The sequence below is a fragment of the Athene noctua genome, chromosome 14 (assembly GCF_965140245.1).
Source record: "Athene noctua chromosome 14, bAthNoc1.hap1.1, whole genome shotgun sequence".
Lineage (NCBI taxonomy): Eukaryota > Metazoa > Chordata > Aves > Strigiformes > Strigidae > Athene > Athene noctua.
In genome coordinates, this window is record NC_134050.1 from 10,809,932 (window position 1) to 10,834,290 (window position 24,359).

Here is a 24,359-nt window from a genome sequence, read left to right on the forward strand (position 1 = left end):
TGATGGTAAATCGTTGCTGTCCATGCTGGGATTGAAAGCAGCGTGCCAAGTGTGTGTGAAGTTGGTAGCTGCCCTGGGAGGCTGTAGCAGAGCGGGGCCCTGGCCTGGGCAGGGTCTGCGAGGGAGGCGTCCATGTTGTGCTGGGGGCTTTTCTCGGGGAAGTAGATGTTGGGAGAGCCAGGTCTGTGCGGCTTCCCTCCGAAAGGCTGACCGGAGAGCAGCGGATGGTGTTCCTGAGGGAATAAAGCCCCGAGTGGGATGAGGGAGCCTCCGGCCGCCACAGGCTGCATGGCCGGGATGTACCGCTGCCTGGGGGCTGCCGGTGGGAGGGAAGGGGGCTCCCTCGGGGGGCTGGCGGCAAGCAGAGGGAGGCGGAGGACGGCCGTGAAGGGGCTCTGTCCGGGCTCGGCTGCCCCGGAGGTGAGGGCGCGGGCTGCCGGGCCAGCGGTGGCCGCGCGTTACTGGCCGCCGGGGCCGCTCCCCTCAGCCCGCGGCGGGAAGGCCCGGCCCGCCCGCGCCGCCGCCTCGGGCCCGCCAGGGGGCGCCGCCGCCTCCCGTACTTACGCGCTCAGGCTCCCCCCGTCCCAATCGCCCCAGCCGTCGCCATGGTGACCGCTGGGTGCGTAGCGGCCCTTACGAAGCTGACGCAGTGGGCGGCCCGGCACGGGCGGGGGCGGCCCCTGCACGGGCGGAGGCGGTGTTAGAGAGTCGGGGGGCCGCGAGGCCCCCGGGATGGAGGCGGCGGCGGCGGCCCTGGGCCTGCGTCGCTGGCGGCGGCGGCAGAGAGGTGAGGGGAGGCGGGAGGGCGGCGGCGACCCCCCAGCCCTGGGGCGGGGCGGGGGGGGGGGGGGGCTGGCAGCGCCCCGCCGCACCGGCGGGGCCTTCCCGGCGGCGGGAGGGCAGGTCCCGTCGAGCCGTGAGGGGAGGCGGCGGCCGTTGTGTGGGGCGCCGAGGGGGGAAGCGGCCGGGGGTGCTGCCCGTGCTGTCCCCAGCCCCGGCGGTGCTTTGTTCTGTCCCGCCCTGCTCGGGAGGCGGCTGGCAGGTGCGGGCGGGGTTGGCGGAGCTGTGCCCGGAGGGAGCGTTTTCCTCCCGTGCTGCGGGGAGACGGCGGGGCCGGCTGGGCAGGGGCGGCCGGGGGTGGGTGTCTCCTGCGGGAGCCGCGCCGTTCCCTTCTATAGGGTGTAATGTGGCCTGCAGCCTACAGAAGGAGGCGGGCTTTTCCCCACAGACAGGTGCGAGGCAGCGCTTCAGGCCGATGGTGGGGTCAGATTTGGGACCCAGGACCCCAGTCCGTGCTGGCCTGGGCTGTCAGTGCTAGCGTGGCGCGGGAGACTGGATAGGCGTTGTGGTCTGATTGTACAGGGAGAAGCTGCTGGTGTGGTAGAGGGTGGGTGTGACACATGAATTCCTTCTCTCAGCCTTTATTACTTAACAGGGATGGGTATCTGAAACAGCTGGCACTAAAAGTACTTTAGTGATCTGGATCTGCCACAGTGGGTGATGAGCCCAGACCACAGAAATCCCCAGTTAGGGTCACAGAGACCCGTGTGCTTGTAAGAGTGTGTGTGTGTGTATATGTGTGTATATATATATATATATATCTATATATATCTCACTTTGAGGTCTTACAGCTGAGCTATTGCCGGCCGGCTCAGAATTCATGCTGTGCCCATTCTGGGAGTTGGTACCTGCTGGTGTGTTGGGGACAGGCTTCAGTTGTCACTTGGAATATAGGAATGGTGATGGCTGAGTCTGCAGGTCCTGACAGGCGGGATGGTGGTACTTAGAGCCAGCTCCAGTTGGGAAACAGCGTAGTGATTGCCAAAGATAGTATGTACAGCTTCTGGGATGCTGGAGTGTTTGTAAGTGTTGCATACTGAATGCAGCAAATATGTTTGATGGATTAGCCAGTGTGTTAAAGGAAATGGTTGCAAGGGAAAGTATAACCCCTGTCAAAGTGGGAAGGAGATTACTCACCTGCCAGAATAAAACCTTGTGTTACCTGGGAATGAGTTGTTTCAACCAGAAAATGACAGCAGGATGTAACAACTCAGGGAGAAGTCTCTGAGCCTGTGTGGTCAGGCCGAGTGGTTTTAAAATACTCGTGGTTGGGAGATAATGAAATTGGAGGAAGTGGTTTTTGTACAGACAGTCTTTAATCTCTCTGGTTTATGACAATGGCTTCGATGAAATGCGTATTAGTGGGGAAGTGTCTATACTGCTGAGGAAGTTTGTGATTGGGGAAGAAGGAATATCTGGATACTGGTGGCAAGCCTTTTAAATAGAAAACATTACCTCCGTGAAGATACTCGTAGTCCTAGGTGTTAGCTTTCTGTGTCATAAAAGTTACATTGATTAGATTACTGCTCAGCCCGGTGAGTGTGTGTGAGGTTGTAGTGGACAGGCAGGCCAGTAACGGCTCACGGGGACAAGAAACTTGAACAGCATCTGCTATGTGGTAAATAATGCATGTAGGCTGGAACTTCTGTAATGAAAACTCTTCAGAAGGGAGTAGGACAAATGTTTCCCTTTAGATATGTATTTAAATAAAATAAGAGATTTTGGAGTCACCATCTCTGCTGTTTTACAAAAATGTTACTCCCTCCATAACATGCTAGAGAGGCAAAATTAGACTTGAGGGTACAAACTACATATGTATTGCTGGTACTGATTTTGATAGTGCTGATCTGTAAAAACCAGATTTGATCAGAATTCCATTTTAGGTTAAGGCTAGATCCTTTTGACTGCTATTTGCAAAATCAAAGCAGAAGTCACAGAAACAGGGGTTGCTCTAAGTCCCCGATGGCTCAATCATTGCTGGGAAGTGGGAAATGAGAAAGGCAAACCTCACTGTGCAGAGTCCACCCATTCTCTTCTAGAGTGCTAGGAAGGAACTGTTGTGCCACAATAGGATCTGAGGGGCTAAAATTGAAAAACGTGCTGCTCCAGGAAGAAACGTGGGAAGGATGAAATACTCCCTTTGATTACAAAAAGTTGTTAAATTAGGGAAAAGAAACAGGGTAACCAAAGCTACCTGTCAGTTTGATTCATAAAAAAAAGTAATGAATGTAGGTATCATACTGTTTAAAAGTGTTGAGAAGACTTGTCTTCAGCAGATAGTACATCTGCATTGTACTATATTTTGGCAGAGTTTTACTTTTCAGGGAAATTTGTCAAAATTCCTATGAACAAATAGTTATGACAGAAATCTGAGTTGTATGTAAGTGCATGGATATGCTTTTGGACTTTGCGTGGAAATATAAATGTCGCATTCTTTGTGCTATGTCTACCTTGCTTTGTTCAAAAACAGAAGAGACTTTTATGTATCCCTTAAACACTGTACCTCTAACTGGAGATGTAAACTTGCAAGGCCTATAGCAGCCTTCTGAAAGACCCACTTGACTTGCATGTTTTTATCAGTCCCACCTGCCTTTGCTTTCCTCTTGTAAAACATTACGGCATTCCCCGTGGGATCCTAGTGTGCGAGCTGTGAATTGCCGTTGTAATCCATGTGAAGTTCAGGTTGTGTCTCTGCTGTGACCTTTAATCCCAGGGTGCTGAAGACACAGATGTTTAATGGCCTTTTATAGTGCCAAGTGTGAAAACAGGCAGAGGGGTGTTTCCTCTGCAGCCTCATCTTAGAAGTGAATTAATTTTGAGTTAGCTCATCAAAACTAGGTCACTGTGGTTTCTGAGTTGCAATAAAATTGAACGGATTTGCAAACAAGACTTATACACTTCCAAGCCTTTGTGACTTAGAAAACTTTCCTTAAAGAAATATAAATACCAATCTTTTTGGTTTTGTGGGTCTCTTCCAGGCCAGCTTGAGAGACCAAACCCCAGTGTGCTCTGTGCGCTGCTCAGCTTTGGGTAGGTACTAGCCTGAGAGGCTTCGAGTCATTTCCAGCCCTGCTTACAATTTATTAAACTTCCTTGCATTGAACCAGCAGTGGTTCTGTTCTGCTTTCAGACAAGGGAAGGATGATTGAGGCTTTTCCCTTGGGTAGGAAAGTTTTATACATAACCTAGAACAAGCAGCTTTGACTTTGGGGAGTCTGCATCCTCCTTTTCCTCTAAGAAAATGGCATGTCCCCCTTCTCAGCTTGGCACCTAGGTAGTAGCAAATACTACTGGGTTAAACTAGCAGTCTTGGATTCTGACAGTGATCCAGCAGATGAATAAGTACATCCTGAGCTGGATTCAGCAGTGGGGTTTGAGGAAGTTACATTTAAAGAGACAGCCGTTGAGATGCTTGGAAGAGTGAAACTTTTTTCATCTCTTTTTAAACAGCTGCAGGGCTGGAGTTTTTAGAGAGCTGGGGGAAAGGAGTTTATGAAAGTGCCCTTTGTGCTATCAGGAGCGTGACAAATGGACTCGGGATCTGTGGATAGCTTTGGGATGTTTATTCTTGCTGGAATAGATTCTTCAAGTAAATCAGACTCATAGTGAGTTCGGGCAGATATTTTCTTTATTCATCACTGTACATATGTGATACTGTAATTTGCGTGTCTGCCAGAACAAACATATATGGCACATTTCATGGTGGGAATCATGATACTTCTAGTTCTCCATTCTTTCAAGCTAACACTTTTTGTGCATTTCTAAAGAGAAATAATCCTGAAAATTTGCAAGGTGCGGTATCTGTCCAGCTTTGAACTTTTAAGATGGAAGAAACTGAAATTATTTTTCTGATTTTGATAAGAAATGGAAAAAAATTGCCCACTGAAAAACTAAAATCAAATTGCTATGTATTTTAGGAGCACGAGTATGGCTGGGAGTTGAGTCCGCTCACTGGGGCACAGAGTCTGCTCCCTTTGTGCAACCATGTTGATCCTGCTTACTAGATCTCACTCAGCTTTCCAATAATACAATATATTTTTTGTCTCTTACAGCAGGAATTGCTCTACATGTAATTCTGTAGTGCAAGATGGTAAGCATTCTTAATTCTGCTTGTTTGTTTGGGTGCGTGAGTTTAAGTGATGGTGCCTGGCATCTTGATCCTAAGCTCCTTATAAAACTAAGTGTATATAAGAACCTACTCATAATTGGTCTGTTAAAAAAAAGTCTATAATACTGTGGACTATTTAATTAACTATTTGAAGAATTATTACAGGCTTTAGAGAATGTTAACAATGCATGTGAAAATTGATGGGTTTGTATTTTAGAAGCAACATAAAGTGGAATATATCCTAATATAAAATGCATACAAAATTTTAGTTTAAATGCAAAGCATAATGCTGCCATACCTTGTTGATGTTTTTGAATAAAAGGTAGAATTCCTACTGAGCTTTTGAAAAAAATGTGCCCTCTATTTTCAGTCACTTCTTTTTTGTTTTATCCTTTTCTCTCCCAGTTGAAAGGGGTGTGGGTCCCTTATCTTGTACACTGGATTTGTTTGAAAAGATGTCATGCTAAAAGATTAAATAAAAGAGGTTGCTGATTATTTTTCTCTTCCTTGCAGCAAGAGTAGAAAATCTTCATGGCAAGCAGAGGCTGCTTGACTAACAAGGAGTTTTGGCATGGGCTCTTAACCCCCAAGCTCCAGTCTGACTGCTTGTACACAAATGTTCCTTTAACTGCTCCTGCAGACTCTTGCAGACTCCTGGATGTCTCCCTCCCTCCTCTTCCATGGGAGTTTGTCCCTCTTTGGGGAGTCCTGGCCTTCTGGTCTCCTTCAGGTTGACTACAAATGCCTGTGGAATTGCATGAGAATTTGTAGCTTTTAGTTCAAGCTGTTAACTGAGAGGCCAGCCTGCTTTTGGTTTTTGCATGTTTCCTTTGTGTGAAATTAAAACTACAGGTAGATTCCTCACTGATGTCTTTGACCTTAAGAATTTCTCCCTGAAAACAGGATATAAGATGTGATCTAGAATCTTAAACTGTATTTTCCTTGTGTTCTTCACTTGGCATTTCATCAAGCAAAGGTGCTGTTCAGCAGGCGCTGATAAAAAACCCAGTGCAGCTCACATCCAGTAAGCTGATAATATGATAAGTCGTATCAGAGTTGTTTAAACCGATCTCCTTTCCATAACCTTACGGACAGATCCACATCACTGCATGGGCAGTAACCTGGCCCACACCTGCAGAGGGCTGCTGGTGGGTGGTTGCGGGGATCCTAGCGGAGCCCGTTCGGTGGAGCTTGTGCCTTGTGTGGTACGTGTAATTTTAAAATGCCTTCTGTTTCATAAGAAGTTCTGTGAGCCCCCTCCTGTAGGTAGAAGATTGTGCTGCTGCAGGCACTTCCATTTTTCCCCGAGTCTTCCTCAGAGTGACAGTGTCCTTGTGCCCTGAGGAGGTACGAGCTGAGAGCTGTCGGGCACAGTCCTGAAGGGTACCTGTGTCAATCCCTCTTCCTCCGTACGCTGGTTTGTCGGGGCATTGTCATCTTTAAGGGTGAGTAAGCACTGATGATCCTTTTCAGGAGTTTGTTCTCCCACCGTTGCTGGTGGAATAGCTTATTTGATAAGGTTTGGTGCTCTGTGACATGCAAGACAGCAAGGTTTGCACGGAGCATCTAAACAATGAGTGTCATATTATTGAAGAACTTAGAACTTTTTGCTGAACGAGAGCAGAGACTTGCTGGTACTGAAATTGATTGTATGAGAGTCTCCTCTTGTGAGGAGAATATGGTGAGATAATTTTAAATAGTGTTTATGGTTACTACAAGTAATTAGCTAATCAATAAATATGAGAAGGCTACCTTAAATGAATAGGTGCTCTAAGCATTTGCCTTGTCTTTTTTCCTCTGTAACATGTTTCTTCTTTGATTTGGTCTAGAGGTGTGATTATCAGTACAGACCTGACAGATCCTGAATTTAGATCCAGGCAGGCTTCTAGACTGTCTCTATCCTTTTCAGAAGAACAACAAATGTGCAAATAAAATGGTGAATCCCTTAGGCCACCTTAAATAAAACTGAACTGGATAATAGGAAGAAACAGGGAAACTCCGGACCTTGCTATTATAGTGTCATTGCAGTAAGTACAATAGGAATGGTGAAGCTGGTATGAAAAAAAAGCTCCAGCACTTTTCTACACTGAAAGGTTTCCATTCAGATCTGTCATGCTGCTCCATGTCTGTTAAAAGTTGGAATTCACACAGCTCTGCATCTTTCAGGAAGAAGAATGAAATCTAGTATTATGTCATGGCTTGTCTTTTCGGCACAGATCTGCGTAACGTGCTTGCTGGTGTTTACAGCCATAGATACAGCCTTGATGTATTTTTGGAATATAGATTCCAGCTCAAAAGTCTGAGCTTCTGGAGGCTTGTCTCTTCCCCATGTGATCTGCCAAATGATCTTGTAAAATTGTGCTGTGTTTTCTCATGGAAAATTAATTATTTCACCTCCCATAAAATAAGAGCAATTCAGATGCTTGTTATGAGTTTGTAGCATCTTGGCCAACTGATGACTGTCCTGAATAAAGTGAATCCTACCTTCTTGAGTTGTCTTGTGGACTATATTTCTTGGTCATATTGGCACCCCTTAAGTGTTGCTCATTGAAATTCAATGTAGCATTGTCTAATAACTTCCCTTTATGCTTAGCTTGTGTTTTGTCAGTGTCCAAAATGTATATTCTTTCCTTTTTGAAACACATCTCAGATTTCAGTATTTGAAAATTCAGATGTGAGAAACAGTAAATGAAGTGAGATTGGTGCAGCTCTCCATCACTAAATGGTTTTGGAATAGTAAGTGGACCACTTTGCTGCTTTTCTGCTGTTGAACTCAAAACAAGACCTCTTTTAAAAGTGCACCAGCTAGCCTTTGAAAGCTTCAGCCTCAGACCCTCTGGAAATGGCAGAGTTTTTCTAGCCCAGTGGTCTGCTTCTTGTTCCAGGATATCCCTGCAAAGAGAACGTGTCCTTCCATTTCAACAGTCCTGTGTAACTGCTTTATCTTTCAGCCAGATTTAACCTTTTAAACTACAGTACCCTTCTTGTGACTGTGTTCTGCCTGATTCAGTTGTTTGTCACCATCTCCATGGCATCCAAGCATCTGCTAATGACAACTGCTTCACAAAAGGAGAGTATTCAGATCTGAACCTCTGTATTTTTGCTTGGAGGGGAACCATGTGCCCATGATCCCCTGTCAGAGGAAGTAAAAAAAGTTCCCATTTGCTCTGCTGAATGGCAGTAGGTTACATCCTTAAAAGAAAATGAAGAAGCAGTAATTTGTGACTTCTTTCTTAAGTTCCTGTTGTAGTGGACACTTTTTTCTTCTGGGAATAGAATGGAGAATAATGACAGGTTTCTTTGAGAAATTCTCTGTGTGCTGTGGGATTGCTCTTTCCCTCACCTTTGTCATTTTCACTTATTTTCTAGCAGAGAAAGAGGCTGCTCTTTTCTTTTCAAGTCTTCCTTCCGAGGTTAATATGGGGCTAAAAGTATTTGGCAGATGAATAATGAAGTGCATAGGAAGCGAGAGATGCCTTTCCTGAGATGTTACGTGCATGTTCTAAAACTGGAAAGAGTAGAGCTTTCCTGGAACTTCAGTGACATGAGAGGAGCACAGGGCAAAATGCCTTTGTGTGATTGTGGTGTTAAAACGTCATTCTGCAGGAGGCCATGGGCTTCTTTCTCCAGAAGCCCTTTCCCCTCTAAATTTTGTGCCTATTCCTGGTTTAATATCGTGCTTTTGGAAAACAATCTTTTATCCTTTTTTTTAAACAAAAAAAGGAACACGCTTTCTTCCAGATCTGAGAGCAAAGCCTTTTGAACACCTTGGGGGGCCATAATTGAATTTAACTCAATAGGAAATGGGGACATCCACAAATGCAGTGTTGTCCTCAGTTCTTCCAAATGTTACTGGTCTAGAGGAGTCTGAGGTAAAGAACTTTGTTGGTTGCATGTAACTATTTGTGTTGCTTTACAGGACCCCAGCTCTCTGCTGGTGGGAAAGAATTTATTGATTCTTTGAGGCCTTGGTGTGACTTTGTCTTTCTCTTGGATGAGGGCGGAGGAATTAGTACAGGCGGTTTTGGAGGTGGGAACCACGTAGGATGCTGCAGAAAATGCTCGTTCTGTGAACGGGTGGCTGAGTAAGTGTGGTGCATGCATCTGAAGTGCCTCATGGGAGCCTGCTGGTAATATTTACAGAGTTTGTGAATTTGGAGTATGCAGTGTATGAGTTTGCACGCAAGCCCAGAAGTGTTGAGTATGTTTAATTTGCCCCGGTGAAGGGGGGGTGTGTGAGCAGAAAGCCTGAAAATCCACTGTGGGGTGGGTGGCAGGTATTGGGGGAAGAAACATTGAATATGCATACTTTGGCAGTTCCTCTGTAATCTGGTGTGCAGGATGTGTATTTGTATATGTGCAGGTTGTGTTTCTGAGGGGTTAGACATATACATTGAGGAGCAATGCCACTCCTCTGCCCTTCATGGTGTAAGGAACTGATGGTTTGTGTCCCTGGCTTTACTGGCTCCTCAGAGGTTCATTCCCTGGAATGGCTTGAAAGCCTCTTGTTAGGAACTCAAATGTATATTGCATCTACCCTTTATTCCTTGGGAGGTGCAATGCTCATTTTGTGATGCGGTACCCTGACCCAGGTCCTCAAGGGGATGATATCACCATGGAAATAGTGATTTATTTTTTTTTTTCCTTCTATTGGGAGTGGTGAAGAGCAGAGGAGTTCAGCCTGCTGCTGTGTGCTGTTCTGTGACCAACAGATTGTCACATACTTGTTCTGTGCTGTTGTGTGTGGCTGGGCCTGCTGGTGGAGAGCTGGGGGTGGCTGGGGGAGCTTCAGTGGATGTTTCAAGGCAGTAGGTGTTAACAGAAATAAAATGACAAAGTGTCCAGCATCAGGGACAAGAAAAGGAAATAAGCCTTTGTGGCACTTAAACTTCTGGCAAAATGTGAACTGAAAGCCCGAAAAGGACTTGGTTGCGTTCTGCATTTTGAGGTGACACTGTAGAAGCTGCGGTGGTGAAGCAGCAGATCTCATCTGAGGCTGCTTTTAAGGACTGAGCTCTCAAAAATAATTCTTCAGTGGAAGGAAATTCACTGTGTCTATTCTCTGAAATGAGTATGCATGCTAATGTGAAGTGTTAGATTCACTAACACTAAAGTTACGTGATAGCTACTACTGAATGTACAGGGTGCTTCTGTTAGCTCTTCTGAGGCAAGTTGCTCCTCAGGCTGAGGAAAGAGGATGAATTTGCCCAAGGAAACATCGAAGTCTCTCCAACACTGAGTATCCTGGACTGTCCTTCTTGAGCTACCCCAGCTAATTATTCTCTGAAAACATTGCAATGTTGTGCAATGGACAGTCAGTGTCCTCTGTGTCCTCAGCTGCAGTTTTATCCTATGAAAAACTGGTTTTCCAGCTGCTCTGATCATCTTTCTTTTCTAGTTAACTCTTTTAATTTGTTATAAACAAAAAGACTTGAAAGCAGAACAATGGATGAGTTTTTAGTTGAACAGAGGACAGCAAGAGAAGGAAAGCTGTAGTCTTGCTTCCCACTTAAATATATTCATAAGGAGTGAGGCCTTTTGTTGGTATGGTTGCAGCATGAGACAAGGAGGTATGCTTCTTGGAAAATAACGTAGTTAAACTGAAAGGGAAGAAATTGCATTGGTTCCTGTTGCTGTAGCTGCAGGTTTTTTGCATTTTGTGTCACTGCTCTGTATATTGTGTCAGTGAAATGAAATCCTCTTGAGTGCAAAAGCATGAAAGGGTGTGGTTAAAGCAATCAGGAACCTTTTTACTTTAATTCACCTGATTTATGACATGAAAATCTCAATGTTAACATAGATTTGTTTTGCAAACCATTCGACTGTAAGTCACCTGGTGTTACGCCAAAACACTCCCTCTTGACTAGCATGTGAAAATACAGCTCTTGAGCCTCTGGTCTAGACCACAAGGGCTAAATGTTCCTGAAGAAAGAGTAAGTTGAAATTTCAGTTCTTTCAGCAGGCACCATTTCGGTAATATGCTTCATTTCTGTTAGTATTTGAGGAAGTCTTTTGGGTGGGGAGTGTGAGTGAACCCCCTTTTCTCTTCCTGTTCTGTTCTGGAGTAGTTTAATCATTCCAGTAAATCTGGGCTTGTAGTTTTTGTGTTGACTGTATGAACTACAGATTGGTCTCCTGCCTTTGCATCTGGAGACGCAAGCCTCTCAGTGTGGAGAAGGTGCAGTGCAGGAGCGTGGGATACTGGAACTCCTGGTTGTTCAAGTCTGGAGAAGCAGGAGATCCTGTTTCCAGAAAATGTTCCATTTGTTTCCCTGTATTTTAGATGAATATGCTGGTGTTTGCTCAACTGCCTCGCACCTGACTGCTGCCTCTGTGCAGGAGTTTTCCAGGACTTTGCATTTCATAATGGAGTTTTTGGTTAAACTCTAGAGGTTTTGAAGAGGAAGTGACAGCTGCCAGTTAGGAGAGAGGAAAAGGGAGGAAGATGTGATTCTCAAAGACTTGGTGGCCCTCAGGGCTGTGTGGCTGTTGCTCCCTTTTTGTAAGGAGCAGGAGTAGAAGAGATGAAAACAGTGTTACCTTTATCTTCAAATATGCATAGTGTTCCTGCTGCAGAGGAGCAAGGCTACAAAGACTTTGTTAGATATTTCTGCTATTGGAAAAGGTTGGAAGCAGTTGTGGCTTTTATGTTCCTATGGGAACAGATAAGAGATGCAAGGGCTTGAATTCTCAACTATAAGGGGATTTGTCAAGAAAGGTGGGAAAAGAATTTAATTTCTGATTTGAGTGGGAAACTAATATTCATTCTCTCTCCGACCGGCTCCTGCCTGCAAGTTTTTCTCTGCTGAAGAGGAGACAGGATTTTGTGTACTGTCTTCAAAGCTGCTTCACTGCTCCGTGGCCACAGAGTTAATTACAAGTTGGACAGTGAGATGCCTGAGTCCACCCTGCTGCTGTTCGACTGACTCAGCAGTTCAGTGCTCTTTTTGTATGGCGAGGGGCAACAAAAAGACCACATGTCTCTGCTGGATGAGAATGTGAACACAGCAGTGGTGCTTGTGGAGCAGGGTTAGTAACCCGGCCTGAATGCATGCTCCAGACTAAACTATTTCTGAATCCACTTTTACCACCTCATTTAAAGTAGATAAGACGTTCAGGGCAGAGTCATCTGATTCTGTTTCCACTACACTGAGCCAGAGCCTGTTGTTAAAGCAGTTCTAGCAAATTCAGGACTTTGCCCAGTCCTGTCTAGCACGCCTTTCTTCCTGGGGAGATTAGCCCACATGCTGTAAGTAGGTTCTCCTTGTTCAGAAGGGTTGGGTGGTGGTAAGATTGATTCATGGTGTATCAAGGAAAACTGCTTTATGTGACCTGAGAGGAATTGCAGTCCCGAAGTTAGGTTGCTCTGTAAATTGAAAAGGAAATGGCGCAGAGAAAGGAGCTTGATTAATGAAGAGGTTTAGGATTCTAACAGTAAGTGTCTTGTTTCCAGCTAAATTCAGTGGAAAGCAGGCACCTGCCTCAGGGTGGTGCCTTGCTGGCTCTTGGATGGGTGCACTTCCTGGTCAGCAACAGCTCTTTTTTTTTCTAAAGAGAAAAAATCTGTTGGCATTGGCAGTTTGAGGTAGCTAAAGGTGCAGGGAAAGAAGGGGTGTTGGTCTTAAAATGGATTTTGTCAGGTGAGTAAAACCCATCATTTTGCACTTACCTCTTAAAAAAAAAGGTTCCCTTTAATGCTCTTATATATACATAAGTTTAATGGCACATCCTGGTTCTTTGTTACAAAGTCAACACAATATGGCCAGTGAGCAAAAGTAGGACTGTGGCTCGCAGCTGATCGCATGAGCAGTTGGTGGCATCTGAGCCTGCGCAGGGCTGCTGGGTCAGCACTGCTGTCAGTACCGTTCGCTGATGCAGTGATAAAAAGGTGTTGGGGCCCTCACTGAAGCTCCTGTGCTCAGTGGAGCTTTTCCCTTTGCCAGCTTCCAGGGCCATTTCTGCCACTGTGCCTGGGATGTGATCAGCACATCTGGGGAACTCCTGCCTGTAGGTTACTGTCCCTTATTTTATTAAAAGGGGATGGCTGTCAAGTCCTCCCTACCCTGAAAACTATGGGGTTTTGATTAGTTGGTAGGTGGCCATTAAATATACCTGCTTGGTGCTTAAAAGCTTCACTCTCCTGTGCATAGTGCAGATATTATTTCTTGATGGTCCTTACATTTTCTGTTACCAACATTGTAAAATGGAATTGAATTAAGATCACTTTGGTGTGCAGAAAAGTTTAAGTGCTTCAGCTGAAGAATAGCTTTGCTGCCTTTGTAGCCTTTATACTGAGGGAGCTTTACTGAGGACTTGCAACTATTTAGAGAACATGATTTCACCTTCCTTGTGGAGGGGGTGAAAGCCCACCCTGGAAATGTGGGGGTTTTTGAGCTTCTGTTCTTGACTGCAAAATCACAAAATTTTAGCTCGGATTTCTTTAAAATTGGGTTGTCAAAACGTTGTAGGCACTTGAAAACCGGAATATTAGTGGTGTGTTTGTGGTAGATGGCTCTTGTGTTTCTCCAGCGATGGATAGCAAAGGTCAGTGCAGCCCTCGCTGGCAGCCTGGAGCAGGAACATGATGCCTGGTTGCTGTCAGCTGAGGGAGGAGTGTTAAAGCGGCAGGATCTTGCTGTACTTACTCAGTGTCTTCAACTTCTTATAGTCTCTTATCTGATGTCTTCTGGATTCTTTGACTTCCATCCTGGTAACGCTTTTGTTTTCTAAATCCTTTTCCAACTGTTGCTAGACGCCAGTTCTGGTAGCCAAATGGAGGCAAGGCTGCTTCAAGTGCTGTAGCCCAGATCCAGCCAAAAGCAAGGCCGAGCGTGTAAGTCCCAGTAGGCCCTCACATACACAACGTGTACATAAAAGTACAGATATATACTCTCTGCTGTGACAGCCCAGAGAGGAGCCAGGGCAGAGGCTCTGCTGCTCTTGTCTAGGTTCACGGGGTTCCTCTGCCTGCCCTGGTGCCTCTGTGCTTGCGGCGATGAGCCTTTGGTGGGGTGATGGCTCCTGTGACAGGCCTGGGAGGAGCCTGGGTGAGGGTGGTTTTTTGGGTTCCCCCGCTTGCCATTGTGCCTCTGTGCTCCCGCGTGTAGGTGAGCTTTTTATCCTATAACCTAACACAGCTCAGAGCCCAGATTGTCTCTCTGCCCCTCCCCTGCTTCTTTCTTGTACAGCCTATCACTGGTGGAAATGCATAATTTTTTCAAATTTTCCATTTTGCTGTTTGTCTCCTCCCTGGCGTATTATGGTAAAGCACAGGGAGAGGAGGAGGGAGAGAGGGAAGAAGGCATGTGTAGGCTGCTGCTGTTGCAATTTAAAACCTACTTGTGGAAAGGGAGTGGGGTCATTCTTGTGTCCTTTGTATACTTTTTTCCTTTTCCAGATTAACTTCAGTCTGGTAGCTGGAACACCTTTAAAGTTTCAGTGGTGCCAGGAGAGATCATTGAACTGATGGTGAATTATTCATAGTGTCATTCCACCAGTATTCTTATTGCCGTATTTCAGAGTGATCGTTTTGGCCTATGGTATCATTCATTCAGTTGAAGCAGGATACAATATACTAGTGCATGCTCTGCTCCTAGCTGTGACAGAAGTACAGCGAGGAAGGGAGAAGGCTGTGGACATTAATTTTTTCCAGCTTAAAGAATGCTTGAATTCATCATGTGTTGGGCAAGTCATCGCTCAAAACTGGATGCTGTAGCAGACTATGCTTTCTGGGTCTGTCTGCTCTCCTGTTTTCTTCTTTGTAATGAAAATAAAATCATAAATTATCTGTGCAGCTTTCTACCACATGATGTATTGGGTGATGTGCAGCCTAAGGTATACAGAAAGATTAGTTGTTCATGTGAAAAATAGCAATACTAATATGTATAAATAAGAGTTTTTCATTATCTTGCTTCCAGTGTTAACCCAATCACTAACTGGTTCTGCTAATTAATTCCCTGTTCAGTGAAAATAATGCAGTATTTTCATCAGGCACCCTTTTGTAATGCACCTCTTGACATATACCCCTAATGCTACAAGTTTCAAAGACAGAATGCGAAAAACTAAACAGCCTGATGGACAGCTGCATAGGGGAAAGGCTGGAGAGACCGTTCCGGGATTCTTGAGGTCACCAAAACTTGAATGTCAGATGTTAGAGGCATAGATTTTTCACTAGAGAAGGTGGGTTGGCTGTGGAGTGTGGGGAAGACTGTCAGCAAGAATGGTGTGAAGGTGTGTGAGAGGCTACCTGGCACATAATGCAGTTGTCATGTGATCTGTCACTGAGTACTGAGGAGACTGCCTTCTCAAGGAGATTGGGATTACAGTCCTGTTCTGGAAAAGAATCGAAGCCATCCGACAAGACCCTAGTGTAGCTTTGTCCTATGGTACACACAGATCTCAGGCTGTGATCTGAAGAGAATAGTTTGCTAGTCCTGAGGGCTGTGCTTGGTGGTCTGTGAGGTCCATGCAGAGTTTAAATCGAACAAAATGTTTCTGCAAGAATGCAGGCATAATTCCTGTAATTCCTTTTCAAAAGGGCTGGGAACATTTTCCCACATTGCCCAGAAAAGAACTGTAGGAAATCTCAGCTTGAATGTTTGTGCCTGTGTTCAGCATTTAAGTGGCTGAGTGAAGAGATTGAGGAAAAGCAGCACAGGGTTATGATGCAGAAGAGCTCAGACCTGGGCTGGGTTTATGATTGATACTTAGGTGCTTGATTATACCTTAATCAGCTGGGTTAATTGCAACAGAATATTGCCTGAGGCCTTTGAGCTCTAATCAAGAGTAAGGATCTGAATCAAGTACTATAACTGGGAAAGATGAAATGAAGATTTTTTTTTTTTGCAGGCTTTGAAAGTTCACTTGCAACAACAATAAATGAATTAGTTACCAAACACCAGATCTTGTGATCTCTTCCAAGATTATCATAACATTCTCACCAAGGACTGTTTCAGGCATTTACTTCTGAAGCCCAGTTGAAAAGCTTGAAATGAGTGGACATTTCATGGTTAATTGTAATATAATTAAAGGAAAGGGAAAAAAGTCCACACCTAGATAAATCCTGCAGAAGGCATTGCCACAAAGGCACTAAATTTAATTACAGGGATAATGATGCATTGCCTGCAGCATAAGAGGAAAAAGTACTTTCTCTTCTAATAACCTAAAACTGTGTCGGCTCAGAGCCAATCACTTGTCCTGGAGTATATCTGAATAAACAGCTTTTTTTTATAATCCTGTTTGGATTATAAATTCAAGTGTGAAGTCTCATTTAGCATTTGAAATTCTTATCTGCTAGACTAGAGGAAAGGTGGCTTCTCTTACAGCAATCAATTTAAAAATGCATCCTTTTCTAAACAGCTGTTGGAGTAGCGAGCCTTCCCATTTTCTGAGCTGCTAGTAAGCACTTTGGACAGGATTTGGGGTCAGCTTCTGCTTTTTGTCTTTCTCACTGATAGAAAAATGAAATTGCTTTCCTTTTGTTTTACAAAAACTGCTAAGGTATTGATGTCTTAATTTTGCTATAGATGTTAGTTCAATAGAGAGAGATTTGAAGTGGGACCGCCTGGCTTCTGTCCAGGACACGCAGAAGTCAGGTCCCAGGGCAGTCACCCTCCCAGCTCTTGTATTTGTACCTGGGAGCAGATAACAAGGTTATCTACAGCTCTGCGGGTGACCCTGCTGATTTTCTTCAGGAAAGATGACATTTTTCTTGTTCAATTCAGACAGGCAGGGACTTCAGGGATAGTGAGGCCAGTCCACCCTCTTTTGTAAAAAGAATAGCACAACTGAATCAACTGAAAATAGGGTGCTCTTTATTTCTCCCAGAGGGTCTGTCTGTAGCTGGGTGCCAGGTGAGCTGCCTGTCTGGGCTCTTTGGTCTGGCAGATCTCTCCACGTGGTACCTGCTCTCAGGTGAGATGGCTGGTCTTGATTTCTTTCTCCTTTGCAGTTCACTGGCACCAAACTAATGCTGTTTAGACTAGAGCTTGTACCTAAATTTTGTCCCCTTCTCTTTTGCAGAGAGAAAATACCTAGCTCCTTTCCCACTCCCTCTTTTGTGATCTCTGATCTCTTTCATCTTATTTTCATGATTCTTGTCTCTCTATTTTAGTAACCATGGTTTTGAGTTATGTTCTGAATAGTCTCCTGCTACTTTTTTTATACCTCCTACCATAGTCCTAGCAGTCCTTAACACTGGAGTTGGACTCCTGTGTGTGGCTAGTTCGTGTTTCCTACACTCCATTAGCTCGGGGAAGAATTGTTCCTGATTTTCTTTCAGTGTAACCAGTTAGCCACAGAAACAGACAGTTGCAATCTGTGCTTTTCAGTTCATGTCTGTACAGCTGCTTGGAGCCATGGAATGCTTTTTCAGGGTATTTCTAGTGCTGTAGCTCTCATGTGGGATGTCTGCTTCTGCCTCACCTCCTGTCACCTTGCTTTTGTCCATCTTTGCTAAATTCGTTTCAGGTGTGGAGCTGGATGGCCAGGAGGGCAGCAATGTCCCTGTAGTGACAAGCTTTTCTATCTCCTACCAACACAGGCTTAAGGACTTCTACAGCAGATACTACGAGAGCAAGCAAGGAGTATATGAGAACAAGGAGGGTGGTGGCAACGGGGAGAAAAATATGTGTCTTCATGAAAATATCAAGGCAGCCTTTGGGACAGACTAGAAACACTTACTTTGAGATCTTATACAATGAGCTGCAAGCTATGCCATGCATGTGTTTGTGTGAAGGGGTGTGCAGTAATCCCCCCAAGTCTGCCTCTGCCTTCTGGAGCCAGAGTAATGAAGTGCAGTAAATAGTTTGTGATATTCCTGTTAGAGGCTCAAGAAAAGTCAGCTGGGAGGTATCCTGCAGCTGGGATCTTGGAAGAGCTGTGAGTAAGGCAGAGTAAAGAGATGGTTGGTATATCAAGGAGACACCTGAAGAAAATGGGGGAGTGTAAATTTAGGAAGTAAGTGTGAAAACACAGGCATGCTATGAGGAGGAGATGCACGGTACCCTGAGTTGAGGACAGGAATGTGTGGATACCTGTAGCACTGAGTTTGTAAGACATTTGGGGAGCAGAGGATGAAATGGTAATTAGCTGTTCCAACTCCAGGGTCTGTAGTGGTGATCCTGCAGAGAAAAATAAGCAGAAGTCTATGCAAGCTCTGTGACAGAACAGGGAAGAGGTTTGAGTAAATGCATATAAGACAGTAAGAGTATTGGCAGGACTCGTAGCTGGAAAATAGAATGCCATAGAACTTAAGTAGGAGATCTTCTAAACTTGAGCTAATGAAATAAATTCTGAGCTAGAAACTTAATTCTCTACTTGTCTACAGGCTCTCCTGGGGAGCAGCAGGAGAGGATACTTGCTAGTGCAGGGTGGGTTGAGCTGTGTGTGCTGTTTAATGGCCAGGCAAGGTGCAGCCACCAAGGGCCTGGAGGTTTTGTAGAGATGAGCTACGCGTGCAGATTACATGCTGTTTGTGTGTGCAGAAGGTGCTGTGTGTGGGTGTTGCCAAGGAGGGATGTGTGTGCTGCTGTTTAGAAGTGTAGCTAAGGGAGGCTCTGAAGAGAAGGGCTCTGGGTTATGGAAAGATGTATATAAGGCTTAAATATGACACAAGATCAGAGAAACCTGGGCTTGATTCATCCTTGCTTACATAAGCAAAATGAAAATAGGATTCCTGCCTTCTATCACACACATCTAAATCTGAGATTCAGGAAGAGTCTAGCTACTTCAGCTTGGCAGCATTCAGCCCAGGATTTCAGTTTTATCTTGCTGTGTCATTAGGGAAGTGCTGGACAGGCAAGAATTTCTAGGAAGAGGAGGAAGCATTTGGCCTGCTTGTCCCAGTGACCGGTGGGTGTGGGACTTACACTGTTTGCTTTCTTGTGCTCTTGCAGCCGTGCTGCACATGTGTGGTTACAGCATCTTTAGCTGAAGCACCAGCTGGAGAAAGTGGCTAGAGGGAAAGCAAAATGCTAAGTCACAGGGGAACTGCCCAGATTTGATTTCCACTGGGTCTGAATTTGGGACTTAATTTCCTAAGCCAGGAGGGAGCTGGAGCTGCATGCACTGAACAGGTGGTGATTGTACTTCTTGCAGGCGTGCTGCGCTCTTCCTTGGTGATCTCCTCTGGGTTCTTAATGGCCAGGCCTTTTGGGCTGGAGAACAGCTGTCAGCAGCTGGAAGGAGGAGCTCTGCTTGTCTCAAGATACTTCAGGGCATCTTAGCAACAAAAATATGGAGAAATGGAGGGTTGCAAAGCAATGTCTTCAAGGGAAGCACAGAAAATGTGGAGACTGAAAAAGAAAAGGGAGTAAGAGAATGACAGAATAATGGGAGAGCGGGTTGCCAGAGGAGAGAAAAGATGTGTGAAGTCGAAAAGATTGGGTGAAGAGAAAAGGGGGGCTTTCAGGAAGCAGAATGCACGTGTGTGTGAGAGCAGGACTGTGCTGAGCACAGAAGGTGCTGTTACTAGCAGGCCGGGGACTGCGTCTGGGAGAGGAGCTGCGTGTAGGAGAAGCATGGTGGTGTGTGTGTAACTGTGGAAGGGAGGCTGCTCTGAAAGCTCGGGTGTGTACAGAGCCGGGCAGGCTTCAGAGGGTCTCTGTGAGGTGACTGGGATCTGGGTTCCTGCAGCACTGAGCCCTGGAGGGTGTTATTTATAGCAGCAACCACTGAGGCAGGAAAAGTTTGCTCAAGCTGTCATTTGTGTGAGCTGGAGCTGGAGTCTAGCTTTCCCTCCCTCCTGCTCTTGCTTTCTTCAGATTTTCACTGTAATTAGCAAGCTTTACATGAGCCGGGTCAAGGCTGGCAGCTTTCTTTAGAAGACTCTGTTCTCCAGGCAGGAATAAGGAAAGATTTTTCTTTTTCTTCTGGAAATACTTAGCCTGATCACTTGTTTTATTTCAAGGGCTATTCTCATGCACTGAGGTGGAAGCCACGGGATGGAAGGGGCAGAACCACGTTTCTTCTGAAGTTGCAGCAGCAGAAGCCAGCATCTGAACATTCAGAGTTAGGCTTTAAACTTTGAGCTCAGGAGCAATAGAAAAATCTTTCTAAGATTCTAATCTGTACTAATTTGGGTTTGTCTAGGATAAGAAAAGCATGTTAGTCAATGCAAAGCTGTTCTACTGTTGTTTACCTTGAAAGCCTGTTTCCTTTAAAATCTGAAAAGCTTCCTTTTGAGTACCCAAAGTGATGGACTGAGAACAGCGGAGGGTCAGTGTACAGATACAGGTGGTTAATATCTGTTTCTCTGACAGGCAGTGGTAATGCTCTGTTGTCACGTGCTGTAAAGTCTCTTACAGTGTGTATATGTAAGCGATATCATCCCAGTCAAGGAAATTTCCAAGCTGAAATTCGCAGTTCTCTGCTATAGGATTTTTGCAAATAGGATGTGGTGTTTATGCTATGTGGGATGTACATTAAAGGTGGTTGCTGCTGTGCTGATGCTTGTGTTGGTAAAAATGCCTACCTGTGCATGTGTTCATGCCTCCTGAGCAATACACGCATCCTTTACCACACAAAGCTTGTTACGTTGGTGTTTGATCTCCACTTCATTAATGCCCCAGGGAAGCATTCAAGTGAAAGTGGATATGCACCATGATATGGGCATGTGGCCTGGGTTTGTGCCAGGAGAAGCCCTCCTCTGGAAAGCAGCAGTCCTCTGGATGTTATATTATTAGACTTCACAAGACCTACGTGGAAAAAAATGGATTCAGGCTGTTGTGCTTTTTTGAGGTTACTTCTGTGAAGCCAGAGTTATACTGCAGAGGGGTAATGATGGCAATGTAGAGTTAGGTTTCTAGATAGGATGCCGTGAATATTGCTTTAGGTTCTCTTTTATTAAATATGTTTGCAAGAATAACTGATACTCCTGCTTGCGGTGTGTCCCGATGTTAGATTAAATTTCAGGGAAGGCTCTAGGAAATCCAGAGTTGTGGGCAAGAAATAGAAGAGTTTCTGTTCAATAAGGTGCAAGACTGATGGTCTCAGGAGGGATAAGCTGTTGGAAGTGGGAACCTGGGAAGGTTTGGGGAGCAATGGGGGAGGGCAGATATGCATCTGCAATGAAATACAGATGTATTTTTTGAGAAATCACAGCACTTGAGAATATTCCCTCTTTGAAATACTGTTGCAGAATGAGGTGGGCTCCTGGAATAGTGTGTTGGTGTCTGTCTACTGGGAGTTTGATTTGAACATTGGAAGAAAATGGATTAGAGATTGGGGGAGACTGGTAGGAGAGGTGGGCTTCTAGGACTTCATGGTTTTGGAGCAACCTGTTAAATGGCAGTTGCAAAATAGGTTAACTGCATTTCTGGGGCTGTTCGTGGGAGTGGAGATGTAACGGGAGAACATTTGGCAAAGGTCAATTTGTTGCAAGTTAGAAGCGATCCTTAGTGGTGAATGACATGGAAAAACAGTGACAGTTTAATTGAGTCATTTCCAATAACCTGGAGAGAGCTCTTAAATTCAGATCTCATCCTGGGTGATTTAAGGACATGACACAATACACATGGCCTTTGGGGTGTATGACCTCCATGTCCCAATCTTTGCAGTCTGATTTCTTAGGAATGTAAGATACAGGCATGTCCTTGCCCAAAGTAACAAATATGAGGCAGAAGTGGCAATCTGAACCCAAGTAGAGGCCCAAGATCAGCAGATGCATTTTAATGCAAAAGAGACCAGAGAAGCAACAGGGGCCAAATATTTGATTAGAAACAGGGCTGTCAGCCCAGGGTTCTATGATCAGGGACATGATTGAGGGAAATGGCTGAAATAAACAGACAGCACCAGTAAAATGAGAACAGATTGTATCTGAGTTAAGGTTTAGACTGTTTGAAGCCAATTTCCAATGTAGTTGAGCCTGGCAGTTTCACAGAGTTGGCATCCACATTTAGTAATTACAAATTGTATTAAGAAAAGGTGTGTTAGGGTTTAGTTTACCAAAGAGCTTGCTACATAGCAGTGATTCTCAGCATTTTTGACTTAGAACCAGGCACAGACCTGCCTAACGACTTGGCATGTGAGGAAAGGAAAAATCACAGAGTAATTTGTGAAGCACAAAAAGAAGCATGATCTGTGAACAGAGGGTTGCGGTGTGGAGTGAGGAGCTAAAGGCCCTGAAATTTTGCATGTGCCCCTGTTAGTCCTGATTATATCCCCTTCAGTGCTGGGGGGGAGGGAGAAGAGGCACTGTTTTTAATTCCTTAGCACCTTCCCCATCCAGAGACACCTTCCCTTCCTGTATCAAGCTGTCTTTGGATGTGAACAGAGTCAGCGTTTCCTCCTTCTGTCCTGGCAGTTGCACGTGGAGGAAACTGCTCCACAGTAATTCCCGTCACTCGAGAGCCTGGTGCTGCCTCTCTGCTGCTTGAACGGGTGTGCTTCTGCTCGCCAGCACGCTTTTTGGGGAGGGGAGCAGGGAAGGACTGCCAAGGAGTGGTGGTGACCGCACAGTTTTCCCGAGTTTGGCACTGATTTTCTGTTCTCCCACTTCTTTCGCTCTTCTCGTATTGGCAACGGTGGTCCCTTTAGCTCCCGTAGAATGACTGGTGGCTTTCCCTGCATGTGACTCATCCTCTAGGGAATTCCTGAAGCAATGAGTCAAGTTATTGGGAAAACTGTTTGCCCACTAGCATAAACTAGGAAGCCCGGGAGCCTGCCTATGGTATCGTAGAGAGGCAATTACTTTTCAGCGTGACTGGGATTGTCCTCTCTCTTCCTAAAGGCAGGTCACTTCAAGAATAGCTGTAGCAGCCATACATCGCTGAATATATTTATTTTCACCTTGAAATATGCTGCTCCTGATTTTTTTTTCCTGTTTTTTTAAGGTGGCTGATCTGATAAGCATTCCAGGGTGGAGTAAAACTGACAGATTTGAATTTGCCAGTATTGTAGTGAAAAATAGCTTGCCTAAAGAAATGAGGCTGTCAGATTGGCACCAGTCAGCTACATCTGAAACACTCCTTTCGTAAGTACCATTTACCACTTCATTCTGCCCTGGCTGACTTAATCCAGCCTTTGTTATTTTTACTATGGATGAATTAACGGTTGTGTGGTTTACAACCATGAATTAACAAATTTTGAATATAGCCGTGGGATATTACAACAAAACCAAAGAACTTTGATCCCCAATAATTGTGCTCAGGAAAAATTAACTATTCTACCACATATGTGAGTGTGGGTTGACCAGGATTGTTTGCATTGCCTGCTGATAGGACCCAGATTTGGGGTGCCCAGCTGCTCAGAATTTTTCAAAGCGAGGTGCTTGCTGTATCTACAGACTTAGGTCAACTCATCCAAATGTTCTTTCCACATTCTTTCCCTGCCCCATTCAAGACAAGCTTGTCTTGTCACTGGTTGCTAGTATTAAACATTAGCAGATTTTATTACCCTGTAGAACAGTAAGTTCTAATTAAAATACAAAATTAGTTTCACTTTTTAATACATTTTTTTCCCCCTAGCAACTTGGACATTATTTTTGCTCAAGCTTGGAATCGTCAGAAAGCTCAGATTGTGGGCTTTGCTAGCACAAAATGTAGGTGGTTGCAGATATGTCGGCATTGATACAACGATTGGGTGTTGTTTTTTAACTAAATTAGTGTCAGCAGACTTGGATTGTGCTCCTTCTCCACTCCCAGGTTTTCAATAAAGTGGCTCATTTTAAGGTAAGTTTATCTGTCAACTTCTGTTGTTTCTTGACCAGTTATTCATGAAGACTTAATTTTCTGTAGTCTGACAAGTATGAAGCTTGGAGTTAAATTGCGTTCCTACTGAAGTCAAGAAGAAAAGCACTGATAATCTTGGAGCTCTAGGGTGAGACTTTTTTCATCTCTCAGAACATTATTCTTCCTTTAATTTGGGCAGTTGAAATGTTTCACACCGATCACTGTCTTTTATGTTCTAAAATAAAAGTGCTCTTAAGAGGAGGATTGTGCTTATCCATTGCAGACTTCTTCCTTTGTGCCCATGGACAAATCCTAGCCTCTGGGGTATCCCACCTGGAAACAAAAAAAAGGAGAGTGGAGACTTCAGATCCTGCTAGTTTGTTTTCCTGTTTATACACCCATCTTAGTGCAACTAAGGCAGGTGGCACCTTGGCAGAGCTACCTACTAAGTGCACTTGCTGGAAAAGGGCTCGTGAGAGGGGTGCTGAGCATTCTGCCAGGATAGCGGTGTTCAGCCTGGGTGTCCTGACATGGGCGATGTTGGGGGAATCCCCTCCCAGAAGGAACCATTGTGGTCTACAGTGTCACTGGTTTGTAGGATCATGATGCCTGGGAACAGGCCCTGAACTGGTACCAGTTGATTAGAGGAGGAATATTTCAAAGCAGTGAATTTCTTTGGTTTTAATTCAGTAGATCCTTTATCCTCCTAACTGGTGGTTGTAAAGTTCTGAATAAGTGCTGTG

At 44.9% G+C, this 24,359-nt stretch overlaps 1 protein-coding gene across 7 annotated transcripts in view; it reads left to right on the forward strand.

Moving 5' to 3' along the window:
• Nucleotides 1–699: 699 nt before the first annotated feature.
• DAGLA (diacylglycerol lipase alpha) overlaps nt 700–24,359 on the forward strand; it is a 69,907-nt gene continuing 46,247 nt past the window's right edge. For 3 of the 7 annotated variants that reach the window (XR_012634534.1, XM_074918328.1, XM_074918332.1), the window contains exons 1-2: nt 700–787; nt 22,780–22,919. The gene's annotated coding sequence lies outside the window, so the exon portion shown is untranslated. Of the gene's footprint in view, nt 788–4,892; nt 4,931–22,779; nt 22,920–23,501; nt 23,617–24,359 lie in introns of those variants that run through there. The other 4 variants (XM_074918329.1, XM_074918334.1, XM_074918331.1 and 1 more) reach the window with 3 other exon arrangements.